The sequence below is a fragment of the Heliangelus exortis genome, chromosome 9 (genome assembly GCF_036169615.1).
Source record: "Heliangelus exortis chromosome 9, bHelExo1.hap1, whole genome shotgun sequence".
NCBI lineage: Eukaryota > Metazoa > Chordata > Aves > Apodiformes > Trochilidae > Heliangelus > Heliangelus exortis.
In genome coordinates, this window is record NC_092430.1 from 8049883 (window position 1) to 8071376 (window position 21494).

General features: G+C 39.6%; 2 long non-coding RNA genes across 2 annotated transcripts in view; both read left to right on the forward strand.

The window, feature by feature from the left end:
- LOC139799684 (uncharacterized) overlaps positions 1 to 21494 on the forward strand; it is a 63571-nt gene that overhangs the window by 11198 nt on the left and 30879 nt on the right. The gene's annotated exons all lie outside the window — the stretch shown is intronic.
- On the forward strand, positions 14272 to 15774 carry LOC139799677 (uncharacterized). Its single transcript, XR_011727416.1, has 2 exons — positions 14272 to 15046; positions 15415 to 15774. It is a non-coding gene; the product is annotated as an uncharacterized lncRNA (long non-coding RNA).

The window sequence follows — 21494 nt, forward strand, 5'->3', positions numbered from 1 at the left end:
TAGATTTCTTTTACTTATTTTTTAGGATAGACCTTAAGTTGATTTTTTTTTTATGGGTAAGAATTAACCGAGAAATCTCACTGTATGCCCCGACATTCAGAGGGAATCAGCAAGGCTCTAATTCCCTTTTACTGGAGCTGTCAGCTGAAAAGGAAGACACGCAAGTGCTTCAGTCTTCAAGTGTCTATTCAAACTGTTAGGGAAATGTAATCTACCAGTAAAAAGTCTTCCAGTTGAACTTCAGTTCTACATGATGGACTAATCTTGGAGTGTCTCTATCCAGGGCTAGATCATCTTCCTTGATATTACAGTACAGCAAATAATTGTGGGGAGTTAAGTAGGAAAAGAAAAGCTCTGGTACTAGCGATCACTGGGTTCAAACTTTTTCTAGTTTATGTCCCTGGTTTTGTCCATTATTTCACTTGAAGGGTCCAGTTAAGTGAAACTGTGAATTGGCCAGGCTGTTTTCATGATTTTTATGCTGGCTAGATGGTAAATGAGGTAAATGAGTATTCAGTGTAGGGAAGAGAGAGAGCATGATGTCTTCATTTTGCTTCCTGGTAACCAAATCATAACCCCCTTACTAGTGCACATCTGCTCCAGCTCCTTTTCCAAGGAGCTTCATTAAATGCTTTAGAAGCATCAAATTTTGCAAGATATCTGCAGAGTTTATTTCTAGTTGGTATGATGGCAAAAATAAAGGGATTACATTGACTTCTGTAGTTTTTTCACATCCTTCACTGGCAGACACAGAAGCCACATCAGACACAGGCCAGGCTGCTCTGAGCACTCTTCTGTCCCTCCCTTATGAGAGCCCCACATTACACCTCTGCCTCAGCACCTGCCTGGGCAGTGTGTGTGGCAGCACTATGGTGAATTCCAGCTGACTCAGCTTACCCAGAGGAGCACCCTACAGCCTCCAAATTCTGACAGAGCTGCTTTTCAAATCAAGTGATTAATTTACTGTTGTGAAAGTTCTGAGGCAGCCTAGAGAGAAAATAGCTACAGAGAGTACATCAATGAAATGTTATAATTCACATAAAATTATATGCAAAATAATGATGGTGTAAGAAAGATAAATAAGGTCAGCACAATAGTGCCAATTTCTTCTAATTCGACAACTTTAACAAGGAGAAATGGCCTAAAATCCTGACGATCTAGCAGTGGGGCTACTATCAAATAAATGCAGCATCCCTCTTGCAAATATCTTTTCTTCCTCATCCTGTGAATAACCTGAGTTAGAACAGCTGGGTAGGGAACAGCTCTGTCTTACAGATGCTGCAATTCAGATTATATTTTATTAAGCTGAAATGAGATACATAGCAAACTCTCCTAGGGAGTTCAGAAGTTTCCACCCTTCTAGTAATTACATACTATACAGGAAATGGAGGTTAAAAAAAATTACAAAAAGTCATTCAGGGTATCTCTAATAGAGTCATTGCCTTGAAATAAGTCCTCATCTTAGAAATCCTCTGAAATGGAAGAATTGAGGAAGCCTTTTGGTGGTTCTTGGCACTTGTCAATAAGCAACGGAGTAGGAAAGTAGCTAGTCCTGAGCTCTAGCACTGCCTCTGTGAGCCTCCCAGCCCTGTGCAGGGCACTGCCTTGCAGAACCACTTAAAGCTAAAAAGTCTCTCAGCTTCTGCCTGCTCTAATCCCTCCACAGCTGGTTTGCTTTCTTCTCTTGTCACAACTGCTTTCCCCCACAGACATCTTTTTCAAAAAGTTCAATATTCCCTATTCCTACAAAGTAGAATTAAAGTATTTTATATTGTTAATCCAACATACAAACAGACAAGAGCATTATCAGTGTACTGCTTTCATCTCGCTGGAGTGATGTAAAATAAAAACTCAGCGCTTGCCTGAAACCAGAGATTCGGGTGGCTCTTGAACACACCAAATCTTTCTCGCTTTGGGAGCACAGCTGTGCTAGATGCTTTAGTCCAACCACCTGGACTCAAACTACATCTTAAAGGGAGAGAAACCTTTTTCCTCCTCCTTCCTCTCCCTCAAAACAACTATTAAAAAAAAAAAAAACTGAAAAAAAACCCAAAACCAAACCAAACAAACAAAAAAACCCCTCAGCAGTAAGTCTATGCTGTTGGCTCTTGAGAGTTAGGTTATTTTGGCAGTTGTGGATCATGACAGTCACTCTAAAAAGGATGCTTTATACTCAGTTTATGTTTTCTGAGGTAATTCTCAAAAAAACTTAGTGTTTCATCCGGACTAGTGCCAGAATGATCAGTTTCCTCTCTTGAGTGGAGAGAAAGAGAGGATTATCTGGGAAGCTGAATGCTTCATTTTTTTTTTCTTCAGTGTCTGAGTCATTGACCAAGTGTATGGTTGAGGATCAGGAGGTCTTGTACCATGTCCTTATTTCTTCTATCTGCCTATAATTGAATTAAAAATTACTATTAGCCTCACCTACTTAAGCAACGTACTGTCTAACCTATCAAAAGGAAGGAATTAATTATTTGCAATTTACAGATGAAATACTTTTAACATAGCTTTCATTTAGGCTGCATGAATTCATAAAGCTATGAGTCCCAGGCTCTGATACACAGCTTTTATCTACAGGATTATATTGAAATTTTTTCATGATTCTGTAGGAAATTAAACTTTATGTCTCAGGGTTGCCTGGACTTCCTTTTATTTGTCAGGTGCTTCTTGATCTGTCAATGAAAAAAGGTGGTGTAGGTGGCAATGTGGTTTATTTGGTGTATTTTACAGAATATAAACAAGTTTGAAGATGCTTCCATAAAATACCTGCATTTGAGTTTAAATCACCACAAATACAAAAATCCTGGGGAGAAAAAAGCTGTAAATTTTGACATTAACCTAACTGTATTTCCTTTAAAGCTCCATTACAATAGCAGATGAGTTACACTGCTATTCACCACTCTATGGAGAATATTTTATGTCTTAGTAGTTCTGCCTTCATAGACCAGCTATAACTGGTTCATGATGGTCACTCTTCTGAGAACTGAACAATGCATGATACATAAATTAAGCAACAAAGGGTACTGGTGGGACTATGTTATTAAAAGAAGAACAGGTAATTCTTGCAAGATTGGTGACTAGCTGGGTGTTCAGGAAAGCTTAATTCATACAGGATTTAAGGTGTCTTAAGTAGACAATAGTATTAATATGCATTGAGAATTATGAGAATAGTTATCAACACTACTTCTTTCTTCCTGAAAATGTATGTACAGCTAAAAAATTGGGAAGTACAGGGCATAACCATCTCTGATACATGTAACTAAGCTAGATGAATGGGCAAGACAGTAAAACAGGCTCAGTGCAAATCCATGCACATAGAAAGTGAAAATGATTTAAAAGCACTAGATTGACTTGATTTACATTGTTGAATCTGAAGAGACTGTGAAAGTGTAACATAAAGTTACATTAAAGCTGATATTAAAAAAACACTCAGATTTGAAATTTTATACTTCAATGAAGTAATGATTGTGCATTTCTATCTTCACATGGGAAGCAAGCTGCATAAGAAAAAGAATCCTACATACAGTATGCACTGTGTTTCTACTTTTAATAAATTAGATTTTAATTTTTGTATTTAGTGTCTCAGAATTCATTCTTGCTGCTATTTTAGGTGTAAGTATTCAACATATTAAAGGAGCATTACCTTCTTACCATAGCCTCAGTGAAAGCTGTCAGTAAGTATCAACTGGCTCATTTAAGTACTTCCTTGGAGTTTTTGTGCTCCTTTGACAAGCAGCCAAAAACCAAATTCCAAAGGACTTCACCCTGGCCTTCTGTCCTCTTTGAGTGCTAGAAACAGCTCAAGATATTCAGTTGAAATCAACTCTCAGGACAGTACCCGGATAGAGCATTCAGTCACATATTTGACAAATTCAGCAATGGAGTCAGATCTTCTGCATCTCTGTATAATGAATCACATCTGAGAGAGAGAAACAAAGTTGTGGGGGAATGGATTAAGATCATTTGTTGCACTGATAACTTTGGTGTACTTAAAAGCTTGTAACAAAAGTAGAAACACAAAACATTGTGGGCTGGGACCTTCTGATTCTTGTATAGACCAGATGTTCGCTGGCCCTGTCTATTTAGGCTGAATGTATCACTCTGGCATGTGTGGAGGAGAGGAAATGGTTGACATCAGTGAAAATGCTGCCTGTAGTGGTCTGCTCCCTATCTTTTCCATCTGAGGATGCTTACCCTTTCAGAAAAGCTGATGTGAGCCTATGGTTTGTTCTGAGATGGATCTGGAAAAGGCCCAAGCTGTGTGAGGAGTCCTTTTCTTCCGCCAAAGCCAGCGGAAGATTCCAGGTTGGGTAGACCATGACCCTTAGATCATGGCCCTTGGATATTCCCTTGTCCCTCACATTCATACAGGATGCTTCTGCTGACAAATGATTTACAAGATCATTTGGTGTTGCAAGCAAAGGGTGAGCAGTGACTAAATTCAGTGCCTTGCAGGAAGTCCACATCCCTACACAGCACTTCATGAAGGGACAGGATGAAAGTTTGCTCTCTAATATTCTAGCAGCTCCTAAGCCATTCCTATCTCCTCGGTCTTCCTCAATGGGTATTTTCTGTGCCATTGACAGGATCTATTTAAACATTCCTGTAGTCCTCAAAACACATACAAGAATTTCTCTTTTACCTTCTGATTTTAATTTTTTTTAACAAGATTTATACTCTGTAAATAAAGCACTTCACTCATGGATGTTCTGCTCCTACAAATAGCAATGTGCTATGGTGCTAATGCTCCTCTAAGGAACATTTTGAACTAGGTGCTGTTCATGATGCAGGAATAAGTAGAGAATTGTTTCTGTTCTGGTTTATTTTATGACCAACTGCTCCATGAAACACTTTTGGACAGAAATTTTCTCTCATTTTAATATAATACTAATTACAGAAGAACTTGGAAATGTAACTAGCAACATAAGGTGGTGTTCAACAAGTGTCCTGAGAAACTGAGTGAGAAAATCATCTTGATTTTTTTGTTATTGTTGGTTTTGTTTTATTTTATTAGTAATAACTTGAAATAACTCCCTCAAAATCCCAACCAAAAGACCTCATGTGAAACAAAATTAGTGGCTTTCATTTCAAGCAATTTTCCTTGATGATAAAATCGAAAGTGATCTAGAGATGAAAAGACAATATGGATTTTAAAAATCATTTAAAAAATTAAACCTGTGTTTAGAATATTTTTTTTTTTTACATGAACAATTAAGTGAAATCCTGACACATTCATAAGCGTTCTTTTTTCTTAACAGTGAGTTCATAATCTTACCTTTTTTCTTCCTTTTTTCCCCACCCCGTGCTTTTCTTAGGTTCTGGTAAGGACTAAGAAATCCCAGTGTCACCGTAAACTCCATTTCATCTAAATCCCAGGTGTCTTCTGCAGTGCTGGTGTACACCAGATTGCTGTTCTGATGGGGGAGAGGCACTTACTTCATCCTGTCTCAAACCACGTCCTGCCACCACCCAGCCCATCCCAGTGGCCTCAGCAGTGTTCCAGGCTGCTGCGTAGCATGCAGGTGGTTCACCTCATTCATTTTCTGGGGAGCTGGTGGTAGAAGCATTGGTTATAATGTGCCATATATAAGCAAGTAGCCATTGGGCCAGTGTGGCTTTGTGGTGACTTACTTTCCAAAGCCAGTTCCCCTTCTTTAAATTTATGAAGCTGTTTGAGCTGTAACCTGTGCTTCCTTTAGTTGTACAATGATGCTATTTTTTCTGAGTGAAACAAAGGTAAAATAATATAATATGCCTTTTTTTTAGGTTCTTCTCTTCACGTTTTTTGTTTCATAAAGCTCTCCAGTCACATTCTCTGGTTCCTAGATGAATAGATGCTGTATCTGTTTCAAATTTTGAAGGTGGCTTTTCCTCTTTTGGTGGTTTGAGCAGAATGGTTGATTAGCTCTTCTTTAGTCTGCCACCTCTTGAATATAGCACTAGATAGAGGTGCTTGAGTGAGTGTAGTGTCTTCTCTGTAAAGTGCCTCTTACATTGTGTGGAAGAAGACAAGTTTCTCAGGAATGATGGAATTCAAAAACAGACATCACCACAACACAGAATCTGTTGTGATGCAAGTGCTGCTTCTCACTATCAGGTGAATTAATCAATTGATGGATGTGATCAATAAATTTAAAATGTAGCCTATAAATTACTAGCCTATAAATTGCAGCTACAACAGAAGCAGAATTGTTTTGCTTATTAGGAAGCAGAACCTTCTTTAGGAACAGCAGAACCTTCCTCCTCCTTCCACTTTACAGAATCTTAAAGAAAGTCCAGGAAAACATTCAGTAAAACCACTCTGGAAATAGGGATTCCTCTACCAAAATTATTTCCAGAGTTTTTTTCAACATCTCCACAAGCCACTGGGAGAATTGAAACTCATACATGGAACTAGGATCAGCAGCAGCACTGCATATCTTGAGTGGGTGCACAGTGGAGTTTCTATTCTCACAAACTCATCCAGAGAAACAATGTCTCAAAGGGTTTGGGGTAAGAATCCCTTTTCAGGTAATTACTGCAAAGTGGTTAAACAACAACAACAAAAAAATCCCCTTTCTTCCCAAGTGCCATACCATCCCCCTCCAGAAAGCATTAGTCTGACATCTGCAACTGCTGCAGCTCTGCCTGTTATTATTTGTCTTAGAGCCTCTGCCCATTCTTTTGCTTCTACAGCTGCTGCTGGTGTTTCCTCTTGGTGTTTCCTGCCTGCTTGGCCTAAATTCCATCTGACACCCTCTTGCCCCTCTGGCTTTCTGCCCAGCTGGTTAAGAGCTGGCATTCAGTTGACTGCAGCACTCATTTCTGCAATGGGAACATAAAATAATATTTGGGTTTAATTTCCTTTTGAGGAGCTCTCCAAGATCCTTTTGTGAAGGTAACATATTATTTCTTCACCCTGACCCTTGAGTTTGATCTTTGATCTGCAGAGAATCTTGTACCCATGTGAGAATTGCCAATTACTGTAAGGACTGCAAAGAAACTTGGGGCAAATTTCCTGCTTTGAAACCCATGATGAGCTGGTTTGGTAGAGAAAAGTGGTGGAATAGACAGCTCTGTCCTTTCTCTTCAAGAGCTTCACAGTCATGATGACTTCACAATCTTGGTCTGGCAGCATCCCTGATATCTTAGCTTTTCATAGCCCCTTGCCCATACAGTGGGGGACAAAAACTGAAGAAGGAATATTGGCTATGCCATCTTATTCTTTGACTTTGGTGTCTCTGAAAAACTCCAGAGAGGAAGAAGTCCATGTTGACTCGTTCCTTCACAGCACTCTGGGAGATGTTCATTTCCGTTTTCAGGAAAAGATGGAACTTCTTTGGAGCTGAAGGTTGTCTGGGCTCTTCATTATTTCTGTCAATGAAGAAAAATAATGAACTGGATGTACAGGAGAAGAGGCAAGTAACTGAGAGTGTAATGTCTTCTCCTTTGTCCTTCTCCTTTAAATTTGTCAGATGTAAAGCATTTAAAAATAAAGTGCCTAGTTTAACCATAATATCAATGACATGGCCAAAATCTTTTGTTTTTAAGAATTTAGAGATGCAAATTGATGTCTGAAAGATGAGAGATCCAAAAGAGCTTATGGCAATAAGCAATATCCTCATATACCTGATTGATATTAGGTTTTTTTTTCCAGGTTTATTAGATCATCAAGGAAACAACATTTGTGTCTTCTGTACTAGGACTATCTGCTACCAACATGGTGAATATAGGGAACCTCCTAACCTGTTTATCTGGAAAAGACAACTTTTTTCTGTCCTGGAACTACCACCTGATTTTATTAGTGGAGAAAATAGACTTCTGATGTAATGTTATCTTTTCAGTTTTGAAGTAACACCTAACCCATGTTGAGATTTTTAATTTGGGACCAAAATAAGTCCTGTAGGAAGAACTTTACTTAGCTACAATGCAAGTAACCTAATGTTGGTTTTTTACACAGGAAGTAAACTTCTGAAGTTAGCATTCTAAAGTAGCTGGAGTGAGGCACTGCATCTACAATGTGATGCATCTAGATGCTGAGCATCTCTGCACTGGATGGCTGTAAGAGGTTATACTGGGAGATAATGCCATGCAGGGTAGTCACCATTTTTATATAGATGAAAGAATTCCCTGAACAGTGTATCAAGACCACCAGTACAGCACAGAGCAAGATTAAGTCTGAACTGAATACTGAGTGATATTTTAGCTGATGCATGGAGTAAAAGAATTGTGCTCCACAAAATTGTGGCCAAGAACATATCTCCAAATTAAAACTGAAGATACAGAAACTGTAGGGAAATACCAGTAAATTAAAAGGAAAAGCAGCTGTAACCTGCTTCATTTCTCCTGAAGTTTAGTTAGGTGTTTAGTTAGCTGTAGTAAAGGAGCTGAACACAAGGAGAGCCACAGATCTGAAATGTGCAAATCCTGCATTCTATATAGAAACTGTTTTCAGGTGGAGGAATCAGTCTATGCAGAGGCACAAGGATTGTTTCATGCAGCTGGCCTTGAATGATTATTTCTCAATGTTTTGCTGTTATCCCGCCCACACCGCAGTTAAGCAGTGCTTAAAGCATTCTTAGGATTAAGAAACTAATGAACACAGAAAAATAATTTTGCATTTGCAGGGCAAAATATTGTAGCCTGTAAAGCATGTGATCTTTGTGTAATTTCCTGTCCATACAGAGTGTTGAAGAAGAGCAAGAATAATCTTTTGCCAAAAAAACTATCTATTGAGAGCACCAAGGCTGCTGAGCACTTTCATGACACACGGCATGCAGTCTTTATCTATTGTGGTTTTCCATTGAAATATAAGAAAAATACTACACAGAAAATCTCCTAGCTTTTAGGAATGTTGAGTTAAAACATGAAAACCTAAGATATTGGTACTAGTGCACTGCAGTCCTGTGGGGATACTTCTGGTGAACTTCCACCGAAGAATTTCTTGGTGACTCTCTTGCCTCTTCTATGTAGTGTGTCATGGGCTTTAGAGGCAGGAAATTATATTGCCTGTCCCAGAAAGTCAGAATGAGTACAAGAGGGGTTAATTTTAACTTCTTGGTTCATTCTTGGATGGTATCTTGGGAGTGTGCTTGACAATCTTAACTTGACACCTGTATATATATTTATTTTCATTGGAACATAGAAGTACATGGGATTTTAAGTGATTCCGTTTGGTTTGTAAAATGATATTTTGTTTACATTGGTCCTTCTGGTTTGTTTTCAAAATGTTGTTACAGTGAGTTTTTAAATATTTTAATTAGCAGCACATTAAAAAATACTATTTTCAGGGAATTAAGTCATTTAGAACCAGTTAATGCTCTTCTATATCACTTTAGCCTGAATCTAGGCTGCTAATCCTGTTGAATAACAAAAACACTCAGTTTCCTTCCCTGAGTTGTACACACAGAAAGACGCTTGCTGGTGAAGTGCACCTTGAATGTCAGTCAAGGGAAGAAAATCTAATTTTTGATAAAAGTCTAAAGTGTAAATTAACTCTGCCACAGTGTCAATCATGTAGGCTGGTGGAATATCTGAAATTCCTCATGTATCTACTTCTTTTGTATATGATATTTATGGTGATGGTCCCATGAAACTCTTTCAAAATTGCCCCTGTTATAATACTCACTGAAAAATGCTTTTGTTTTTTTCATACTTAAACATTTGGATTTCTGGATATTATTACATGGTTTTTAACATGTATTTTTTTTAAAAAATCTGCAAAGCCCTTAAGTCTCTTCTTATTGCTTTTATTTAACAGTAGTCATTTTTTTGAGGCCACAGTAGTACCTCAGTGTATAAAAATGCATCCTTTACAGTAGCCTATAGATGTAGCCATTTAGACATCTAAGGCATATAGCACATACATATGTACATTGTACATGTAGTTAAGCTTCTGCCTGGACATCACAGGTGCTGCCTTCTCTTGGGCAGGCATCCTCCTTCCATTTTCTCTTCTCCATGGTTTCACCTCATTGTTATTCTCTCTGACATTAGTGCAGGTTTTGATCCTCCATTGCATCTGTGCCAAGCTGTCCCCGTCCATACAACTGCTTGGTTTGCTTCTTTCCACACCTAAATGCTAATTCTCTGTTTGGGGTTAGTCTTTATGCTGATAGACTAATGATTTGTGTTATTTCATTAGATCTCTCTAGGCTGATATTTGGCCCTTGTTGACTGAAATCTTTCCTTCCTACCTTCTCTGCCCTTCTTAACAATGTGAACTTGTGGTGTCAGCACAGCAGCTGAGCAGAAATACCTGCAGGAAGGAATGCTTTTTATGAACAAATGAGACATCTTCTGTTGCCCTGACTGCTCTCTGGCCTTCTCTCATCCACCTTGCTTTTCAGAGCACCACAGTCCAACTGCCTACGTAAACACCTGCAATTCAAACTTAATTTCTGTTTGGCTACAACAGCTTTCTGGAAGACCAACTTCTAATGGGGATTTTTCTTGACTGTGCTGATCACCACAGCAATTGGCATCCAACATCAGATACCTAAAGTTCACGTGGTCCAGATCTGCAGTTCTGCTGCAGCATGTCATGTGTTTCAGCTCCATGCTGCTTCTTCCTCTGCAGTCCCAGTGCAAGTGCAGTTTTCCCACCCAGTGTCTCCTAGATAAAGAAGCACAGACTCAAAGCCCCCAACTTCAAATAGCTCCGTTATTCCCTGATGCAATTCAAAACTGCCCTTCTTGTTTGTAGGCCTCTCCCCAGGATTTCTTGGACTCCAGCCTTGCGAAATAGCCTCCCCTCTTTGCTCTTCTCTGTTCAGCTAGAAGTGGCCTTCTTGCTGACCCTGTTGCTTCTGCCACCTGGAGCAGCCTTCCTGTGTCTTGTTGCCTTTCTGACTCACCACCTACTTTTCAAATGCCATATGAAAGCCTATAGTTTCAACCTTGCCTTTTAACAATCTGGAGCAGCTTAAGGAAAACAACCTCTGGCTGTTACCCAAAGAGGGTTCAATAATTATTTCTCTAACCCTCCTAAAGTAAAAAGGTTGACCACCAAAAACAAATAGGAGAAGGACCCCACACACTTTAACTATATTGGCTTTTTTTTTTTTTTTTTGTCTGAAAGGTAACAAGAATAAACTAAGACTTTAACAAAGAATCTCTACTGCATAGCAAATAGCACAGTGAAAAAAATACAGAGGGTCTATGCAAATAAAACATATTTGTACATTAATTTTTGTTTTTCCTCTAGTGTTCCCATCAACACTGTGATTCTTAATAGTCACTTAATACGAGGTGCATGTTAGGGGATGGGGAAGACAGAACTTTTCAAGGAGAAATAAAGTTAAATACCCATCAAGAGTAGGATGATTGGATGGACTGAGTTGATGTGAGTTTACAATTCCATACTGCTCAAATGTAACACTATCAGTGCTGTAAGCCCACTGCCACACAGCAGTGAAGTTCTCTCCAGTTCATCGCTGCTTTGCATTTTAGTTCTTACATGAAGTCTTTTCCCTGCTCTCTGGCAGTGGATGTAGCAGGACCAGAGACAAGCACAGGACAGACTTGCAGGCTTCAGCACAGCTAAAGGCAGTTTTACTAAAATCAATGTGGCAGTCAAAAAAGTATCTGAAAACTCCTCTCTTTCCAAGTCCTTGCTAATGATCTTGGAAACAGAAGGGGGAGGGAAAGAAACATAGCCCAGAGATCACAAAGGCATTCCCAGTGCTTGTGTCCAGCTTCGTTTTTCCCCACTGCTTAATGTTTTCCTTTCATTCTTAAGGGCCCATTATCCTTGTTACTTCATGTATTTTCCCCACTGCTGCTTGTTGCTTTGCCTGGGAATATTCTTCCTAACGGGCCTGTAGCATCATCTTTTCGTGTGCTTGTGGAAGGCAACACCCTGCTTTCAATTAGCAAGGCAAGTTGGCTGCAGAAGCCTCTTTCTAACTAGAAGCACTTCTGATGCTTATTGTTTGTGTTTGGTGCCTACTGTCCCCATTCAGGCACAAGATACTGCTGTGCTTGGAGCTAGATATACAGATCTTGTCTTCATTAGGAAAAAAGATGGTTCAGATGCCTCACTAAAATGTTCCAAAAGACTTGAGCTTAACACAAATCAGTTGCTGTTTTTCTAAAGGGGTTTGTTGACTTTGAAGAGCTAAAAGAGATTAAAACATTTGCCGTCTTGGTAAGACTGTAGCAATGGTTAAAATCAGGAAATAATTGTCATGTGGCTCAGCCAGAAACTGCTGGCCAGGCTCTGTAGGCAAGTCATGTAAGCTCTTGTTTCTCTTACTGCAGCCAGTTAAGATTTACTTTCCGTGCATGAAGAACCGCGTTGTGTGAGCACACGGAGGCAAAATCACCTCACCTGGGAAGTGTTGCATAAGACAGAGCAAATCTGTAAAATAGGACTAGTAACTTAGAGCAAGTTCCTTATTTCTCTACGCGTAATTCTTTGCTGCTATTCACCCTGTACGAGTGCACAATGGATAGGAAATTCTTTCATGAATGTTGACACAGCCACAACTTTCCCCTTAGGCCACTTGGCAGAGCTGATGCAGACACACAGCCTTGTGAGCCAGGTGCCCCGTTCTGCTCTTGTTCCCCCATGCACTTCCTCCTGGGAAAGGGCTCCTGTACCAAGCCTGGGTGTGGTACTCCATAAATGTACCCCACAATTCTGGGAGGAGACCTGAAAAAGGGTTGAGGACTGGAACAAGCTCCCCAGGGAGGTGGTAGAGTTTCCATCCCTGAATGTCTTTAAAAATCGCCTGGATGTGGTGCCTGGAGACGTGATTTAGTGGTGGGTCATCAGAAATAGGGTAATAGGGTTAGGATGAGGCTGGACTCGATGATCTTGAAGGTCTTTTCCAGCCTGAGCAAATCTATGATTAAATACAAACTTGAGCTCAGGCCTACACTGCAAAATTGTATTTCACTGCTGAAGGTTGTTGTTCAATAGCTTGTATTCTTTCATTACCGAATTGCTCCTATAAGGCAGGAATGTAATTTCATTTTTAAATAGAAACTTCAGTAAGAGACAGTTCTATGTGAGGAGGAAAAGCTGTTACTGCAGGGAGAGAAGAACGGTGTCAGCAAGTAGGTCTGACTACTAACATGAGGTATGTGCTTTGCCCCTAGTAATCAAGTTTTTCCTGCAGCGAGCTAGCCAGATTTATCTGGGTAGTTCATATTCTTTCAGTAACTGTCTTTCAAAGTGTGATGCTCTTCCTGTTATCTTTTATTACTGCTAGAATTTCAACCATTGATGCGAACAGTTGTTCCTCTAGCATTATATAATTTATGTTTTTAGCCATAATATATGCCAATCTAACTTCCTGGTTAACCTTAAGGTAGATACAAACCCTTAAATCTCTTTAATGTTTCCTTCAGATACTTCAATGACTTATTCTCTGAATCAGAATTCACTTACATACTGCCATTATATTTAAATAAATCATTTGCATCTCTGTGGGTAAGTGCTAGTTTGGTTGCAATTATTGCATTACAAGCCTGAGGCTACAGTCAGGTTATTACTTAAATAATGTATTAAAGGAAGGATGCCATTTGGCTTGTTTTGTTAAGAATCCTGGGGCTTTATTTGTATAAAACCACCAAAGGCTCATACAAATGACACCTCTATAAGCTCCAGTGAGAATGATCCTCTCAGTCCATGCTAGAAACCCCAGCCTTCAAGTCATTAGCAAAGTAGAATTACAGAAAACTTCCCTGTTAAACCTCTGCTAAGATTCAGCAATAGCTGAAGCAGCTAAGAAGCATCACTCATCACTGCTGCAAAATCTAAGGGGAGTTGGGAGGGGGGTTAAGAGGCTCTTGGAAACTTTTGAAATCATTGTTTTCATGCTTTAAGTGTTATATTTAACCTTCATTAAATGTTCAACTAAGTGAATATTTTGGTTTATTTAGTGGGGTTCAGATTGCAGTACAGACCACCACTTGTTTCTGCTTTAATCTTTGCACTTGTGGAAAACGTTTACTAAGTTTAGACACCATTTAATCTCTTTATTCCAAGTCTGCTACTTTAAAACCAGCCATAATAAAGCAAACTTTAAAAGGAATCCTATTTACTTCTGATGTGAAGCAAAACTATGTTAATAGTAGCATTTTAGGGTAACTAGGAACTCATCACTTTCTGTTTCGATAGCTTGGACACAACCTCTGTGGGCTGGGAAAATTCCCAGCATATTATTGGATTCCATTCCTGGCTGAGATGTGCAGAGCAGTTACCTGCTATAGGCACCTGCAAAAACCACCCAGCACTATGTAGCAAATGGTTCAGGGCATTTTGTTTGAGTGGGGGATCCTGAAGTGGGACTGTTCTGTCAGTCCCTCCCAGGGCTTGTCCTAGGGTAAATGCTGCACCCAGGCTGTCCCAGTCAGGATTTCTGGAAGGTACATAGCAAGGCTTAGTTCTTGGAGGTCCTCAGAATTTTATCTTTCCAATCCACTCTGCCTGCTGGAGTAGGATTTTGATGGTGTGAGCTTGAGAACATGAAAGAAGTACTGAGATCCTTTTAAACTCGCTAGACCCGCTTCCAAATAGCTCGCCTGCTGTTTTCATCCTGCCAGAGATTGAGACCCGTGGAGCTATGTATCTCACAAGCAAATGACAAAGCTGATTCTTGCCTTGAAGCAGCTGCCATCCAAAATTCCAGTCCTGTGATCAGGCTGTTGCAAACCGCCACCAACCCTCCAAGGGCTCGGTGCTAGCACCGCGCCGGGAGCACACTCGTTTCTCAGACCGGGACAGCAAAATTTCAGAGCTGGATTTCTTAAGGCGGTTGGTGCTGGACTGCCGCAGTCTGAGGGGACTAAATGCCTCTAGCTCTTAGCTGAGAGTTGCTGAAAATAACCCTCATCTCTCGATTCCAAGTAACATGACACTGCAGGGTTGCCGTGTAGCCGGTGGGAGGTGGGCTCTGCCCTCTGCACGCACAGGGCTGGATTGGCCTCAGCAGCAGCCAGCGCGCTCTGCAAAGGCACCGTGCTGGAAACAGCATTCTGCTCATTCTTCCGCCTCCTTGCATTAGGGATCTTTTCCAAGGTGAAGACAGTCCGTACTAATGGAGAAGGAAAATAATGGGTGAGGTTATTTTGGCCTGTGTTATTTAGGAAGTCAGACTGCATGTTACGTGATCACCTTACAGTTTATAAAAACTAAAGCAAGTACTAGGGCTAGCGAAGTGTCACACAGAATTGTTCTGGCTGGAAAAAACCTTTAAGATCCTCAAGTCTAACCATTTAACTAACCGTAGAGTTCAGAATCTATTACTTGTAATAAATACATCTATTTGGACTATAAAAGAGTGTGTTTGACCAGCTTGAATACATACATTCTGCTTGTACAGAACTGTTCTCCTCCCTGTTATTCCAGTCTCCCATTTTACTGCAGCCCCGATGAGGCTCCACTCTTTCTAATGTTCCTGTCCCGCCTGTTAATTACATGTGCAGAGCCTGAGGAACTTCTCTGAAACTGCTGGGGAGTGCCAAGTTCAGCTTTTGTGTAAGCGCTGGCAGGCGCCGGGAGCAACTGCCTCTGGAGCCCTTTGGAGCACTGGGATGTGTGGATGTGAGACATATGGCAGGGAGGAGCCACGGCTGCACCATGGGCTGAGGCATGGAGGAGAACCTCCGAAAATGAGCCTGGGATGTAGCACTGAGCTCCCTCTCTGGGGAGGAGAGAGCTTTGCCTTTCTGTTCAGACCCTGAGTTGCTCCATCGGCTGCCTCATTTTTCGCTCTTAAGAATGAAAGCTTCACGACCCAAAACAACAGCCAGACTTCTAATAAACAAAGTTGTTCCCTGTATCAACTCCATCTTCTTTCTTGCTTCATCTTCAGTGCTTTTTCTGTACTCCTAGAAATGTTTGTGATTTATACTTTTACTGCGGGCAGTGTTATAACTAGAAATAGATGATTCTGTTCAGCTTGCTATTATTTTTCGCCAGAAATACAAGTTCCAAAATCCACTACTAAATTTAAACCTTTTAGTGAATAAGGGATGAAATTTTTCACAGAATATTTTATGCAGTATTTAAATAAAGTTTACATTTCTTACTTGAAAAGACATTTTTATTTTGAAATCCAAAATTTTAATTTAGATAATTCTATAGACTGGCAATACTTACAAAATGTAATCCAATTTTCACTTTCACACAAAGGATTTATTCAACCTAGTTAAAAAAAAAAAAAATCTAAATCCAGAATTTATTTTCTATGAATGTTGAAAACAAGTGAAAAATTTATTTATAAACTTTTTTTAGTTGGTGAAAAAAACTTCTTTTTTTTCCACTCACTGATGTCTGGAGCTAGTGAGGCAATAAATCTTCATCCATCTTCTGTTCAAATAATTAAGACACATTTTCTTTATATTCTGTTTCCTGGTAATGTGATAGCTTCATTTTTACATAATGCTACTTTAGGATTTATAAGACTGGAGGCAATTAATTCTAATTGCATTATTTTTTTAGTGACGGGAGATCATTAATTGCAAAAACTAACAGACATAGCTCTTCAAAGAGAAAGAATAGAAGCAATACAACAAAATACAAACAAAATACAACAAAAATTTTTTTCACACTTTTTTCCTTTTTTTTTTCATTAATGAATGTCAATAAAAGTGATGGGAACAGAAATTACAAATCAAAATAAGCTGTGTCCTGGCAGGAGTGGACACTGCCTCCAGCACAGGCATGCTGACTTACAGTGCCTGAGAGGCTGTGGAGATTTTTAAAGATTCCTACTGTAGCAACAAGGACATAAACATACCATAAGACATACGATACTCTGGTATAAATTTCAAGCAAATAAATTGTGTGCATGAGTAAATCATAACAGCACAGGTATCTACCCATAGCCTTGCTAAAGTCAGTACAATCAGTGAACTGCTTATTAATTAACTATTCTGTCTCTCCTTACATAATGCCTATTTTTAGCACTAATTGCTGGGTTCACAAAAGCCTCAGAAATACCTCTGGTGATCAAGTTCTGATTATACGTTGCACATGAATTCAAAGGTTCCCTTCTATAACCTTTATTTGACTTTGAAATGTGCATACCATTTCAGGCAGCTTTTGATTTTGATGCAATCTGTTTCCACTGAAGGCAAGCAACACTGCAAATATGATTACAGTAATTGTATTATGCATATGGTATTGTCATGATCAAGTGAAGGGCTCCAAAATGTAACTGATAAAATTGTAATTTTGACCTCTGTCTTTAGCTTAAAAACTTGATACAGTTCAAATATCACTCTGCATTGGCCTCGTTAGCGCCAGAGCTGGCCTAATGGTTCAGTCCCCACTCCCATGAGTTACTTCACAGACAATATTCATGTAAACAAGAGCTTGTGGCCTGAGAGAAACAGTATCCAGCTTTTGATGTCAGTTTGGAGCGTAAAAGACTAAATCATGTGCTGTCACAGTTCCATCAGTTCCCCAGAGTCGATGCGGCAGAGAATTCAATTCAAAATTCCTGTGTAAACATGCTGGGGAAAATTCATGGTTGATGTAAACTGTTGTAACTTCATTGGCTGAAGGAACTCACCGAAACCAATGAATTTAAGGCACATGAGGATCCATCCTCTTTTTGAGTATGTATGCAATAAATAAGAAAATTATAATAATAATAAAAAAAAGAGGTGTTCCAAATTGTATAGAAGATAGTAGAATCCTTTTGCTTTTTTTCCTTATCCTCTGACTTCATTCAGGTCCTAACTTGAACTTCTCAGCTAAATATACAATGAAATGTCTAACTTGTACCAGTCCTACCATTAGTTTCAGTTTGCAGAAGTGCCATTGATACAGATTTTAGCATTTATTTGGGTGGAGAGTGTCTATTTAAATTGGGAGATCAATCATCAAATTAGATGTGTGACTGCACACATCGTTCCAGTGTTTATTTTCTTTTCTGGCACACTTGTGGCTCTTTGGGTTTGAAGAATGTAACTCAATTGGAATGAGCCTCAGTGATAAAATGGTCATCACATAGGATGTCTTTGTGTTGTTTTGAAATGTACTATTACAAGGCATTTTAATAAACTTTGTTTTTATTTTCCTTGATTAATAACACATTTGCTTGTGAATTTTCTGGGATGTTTGATTCATGGTCTTTCCTTTCTTTTCCTTAGAACTCCTTGGTGGCAGCAGCCTACAGGAGGCCTTATGGGACTATCCCATGGCGATCTGACCTGGTTCTGGCTTTGTCCAAGTAATTTTAGTCGCACTAACACTTTTGACCCCTGGTGTCATTGATAAGCTCCAGAGCACCAAATGCTGGGTCAAAAAAGTTTTGAAAGAACTACAGAAAACTACATGCTTAAAGCCATGTGATTGATATTTATTTGTTTTAATTATAAATATAGAAAATAATACTCTGTCATTTTCTTCTCTGCATACCCAGGTAGATAGAAAAGTTGTCATACCAATTGACTGATCCGTGTATTAAACATTGTCCAGTGATGCACAGGAGGGTAGTTCTGTTTCGGTCTTTTTGAGAGCTGATAGGATTTTACCCCTTCCTCAGCTGCATGATTTAGTAGGAAAGACACAGAGGATTGTGTAAGGCATTATGCAACAGCAGTTGATCACTTGTACTAATATGGTTTCACTATAAAATACTATCATCTTCTTTTGATTGGCATTCACCTTTCATAGGATTGTTTGACTAATGCACTGCTTAGTACTTTCATTTCCTTTTTTTTAAAAAAAAAAAAAAAAAAAAAAAAAAGTTGAAACTAGCTTTTATCTTTAAACTGTTTTTATAAAGCAAAAATTGCTTTCCTTTGAACTCATCCTCTGATGTCATAAGAGCTGGGAGCTGACACGAATTATACTGTGAAAATACTGGCATTTAGAGCCTAGGTAACAGCATGCCCTAAAATATACCAACTCATGTTGCATTTAAGAATGTTTTTAACACACTCTTACTAGTGGTAGACTTTGTGATTTAAACACCTTTGATAAGAGAAATTAGCACGCTGCTTTTTCAGTCTATGTATAGTAAATTCTTCTCCCTTTTGGGGTCAAAAAATATAAATATTAAAGAAAATTCCAAGGGTCACTATTTGTAAGGTTACAGTGTTTATTATTAGAACTGTGGAATATCTTCCATCTTTTAGGCCAAGATAACCCATGAAAGGACAGGAAAGATCTATATTTGCTGGCAGCATGTCTATATTAAACATATTGCTCACAGTACCATCCTGATGGCACTGTGGGGAAGGACAGTTCAGCTATGCAGTATGAAAACATGCCATCATATCTCTATTTCATAACATAGCACGTGTAAGTCAGTCATGAGTTTAAATTAATTAGATGAGGTTCTTTGCAGGAAGCCAGTTCTGTGGACAGATAAAAAAACCTGAGGATATTCAGTGGAATTAGGTCCCTAATCTTAATCTCCTTCCCAGGAGAAGCAGGAAAATGCAGGAAGCACTTTGTGCAAGGCTTCCTCTGGGTCCCCCAGAGATGTCCCACAGAGAAGCCTGGTTTTAATGCTGCATTCCTTAGCACAAATAAAGTACAGCTTTACATTGTTATTTGTACAAGACTTGCAAGGAGACTCTTATTGTAGCCTACAACATAGGTATAGTGAGGCAGTAAGGACAAGTACTTTTCCCCTTACATTTTTATTCTCAATATAACAGGATTATGCTATACATGAAGACATAGTGGACTTTTGATCTTAGGTAGAGTAGGAAAATTATATAATGCTCTGCTTACAAAAAAGGAGGCTGAATTTAGCTCTTTCTATTCCACCTATATAGTATTGTACCAGTCCTCTAACTGCTGCTTACATAAAGTTTTTATTCCATCAGGCAATTTCACCGATTGTGTTAATGGAGATTACTCTTCCCATAAGTATATAGAGAGATTGGAGATACTTTTAGTCTCCCTCTCTTATCCAAAGAAAAAAGATCCAACCAACCCAAAAGCCCCCAGCCTTTTGTTTTTTTGAATCTAGTCCATAGCTCCTGGAAGTAACTAAAACAAGAGAAAAAGAAAACCAATGCATTTGTAAATAATTCCAATTAAGAAGAGCAGATCTGGCCAGCTGAGGATGCCTGGGCTGCGTATGGAAGCAATTGGCCTGGCTCCGTCTGCTCTTGTCTGACCCAGCCGAGTGCAGGCTGGTCCCCAAGGTCCCCACAGGGCAGTGAGGAGGGCAGGTAGCCTGGTCTCCCTGGGCACCCTCAGTGTTAGCTGTCCATCATGGATGGCCTGTTTCCCTTCCCTTCTGAACCCTAAGAGCTGCCACAGCCCCACTAGAGCACTGGCCCAAGGTAGTCCCAAACCCCCGAGCTTAACCTGAGAGGCTGGAGGCGGTGCAGATGCGCAAGAGCTGGGAGCAACAACTGGAGAAAACTGGTCAGTGGGCTGAGCCAGGAAGCACTGTGGTGCCCTCACACAGAGTGAGGGTCAGGAGAGCCCAACTCACGGGTCCCCCCTTTAGGCTTTGCCTCTTCTGTGCAGGCTGTGTTGTAGCAGTGGGTGAGCTGTACCCTCTGTGTTTCCACACAGGAGCATTTTGAAAAGTAATGCCTAGAAACAGTGCAAATGTGTAGGTATGAGGTGATATGGAGGGTATATTGGTGTTTGTAAAGTAAAAATAATAATCTAAACAATAATTATACAACTGCTATCAGTCATCTTTACTAATTGCTTCTAGCCAAAAGCAATTATCTCTGATAAAGGCTTCTGCTATTTGGAGGCAGGCCTGGTTTTAAAACCACAAGATAAAGTGATTATATTCAAAAGAAACTGTATTGCTACTGAAAGAGCCTACAGAAGGAGGATCAGATGCAGTAATTCTGTTTTGGTTTTATGCTCCATGTTGCTGCTTACACTCATCTGGAGGGGACCTGACTCCTGAGCTACACTGAGCAGGAGAACACAAGGGTGCAAGGTCTGCTTACGGAGGCTTCCTACCCCTCCTTCTCTGCCCTCCTCCCCACACCACCTCGTCAGACTCAGCCACTCTTTTGTCCCTCAATAGATTAAGGCAGACCAGTCTTTTGGTAAAGAATGGTGTTCTGATAAACCTACTTTATTTCTTTAAACTTTACTTAAAACCTCGGTTTTCTAAAATTTCATGTCAAAATAGTGTGAAGGACATGAGAGATTTTCATTCTTTTTTCTCCAAAAACAGGGTAAAAAAGGAAGAAAATACCATAAGAAATAGCCCAACCCAGGCAGATCTACTTTAGCTTTGAAAAAGGAAAGGCAAAAATAGAGCCATTTGTGATATGTTTTTCCATAAACTAACTCTTTGGAAGGAGAAGTGTTGATAGGTCAAGGAAATGGAAAGCATGGAAATTATTAGAAGAGAAGAAATTGGGAGAAGGGAGATTGGAAGATCATGAGTGATTGCAGAGACACAGCAGGGGTGGAGCAAGTGCACAGTGGGAGAGAACCCAAGGTACCACATGTGGCTTAGGGGTTGATGGTCTCTCATATTCTACCCCCCTAAATTCCCTAACAAAGTTATCTCAATGAGAGGAATGATTTTCACCCTCCCACCAAACCACTCATA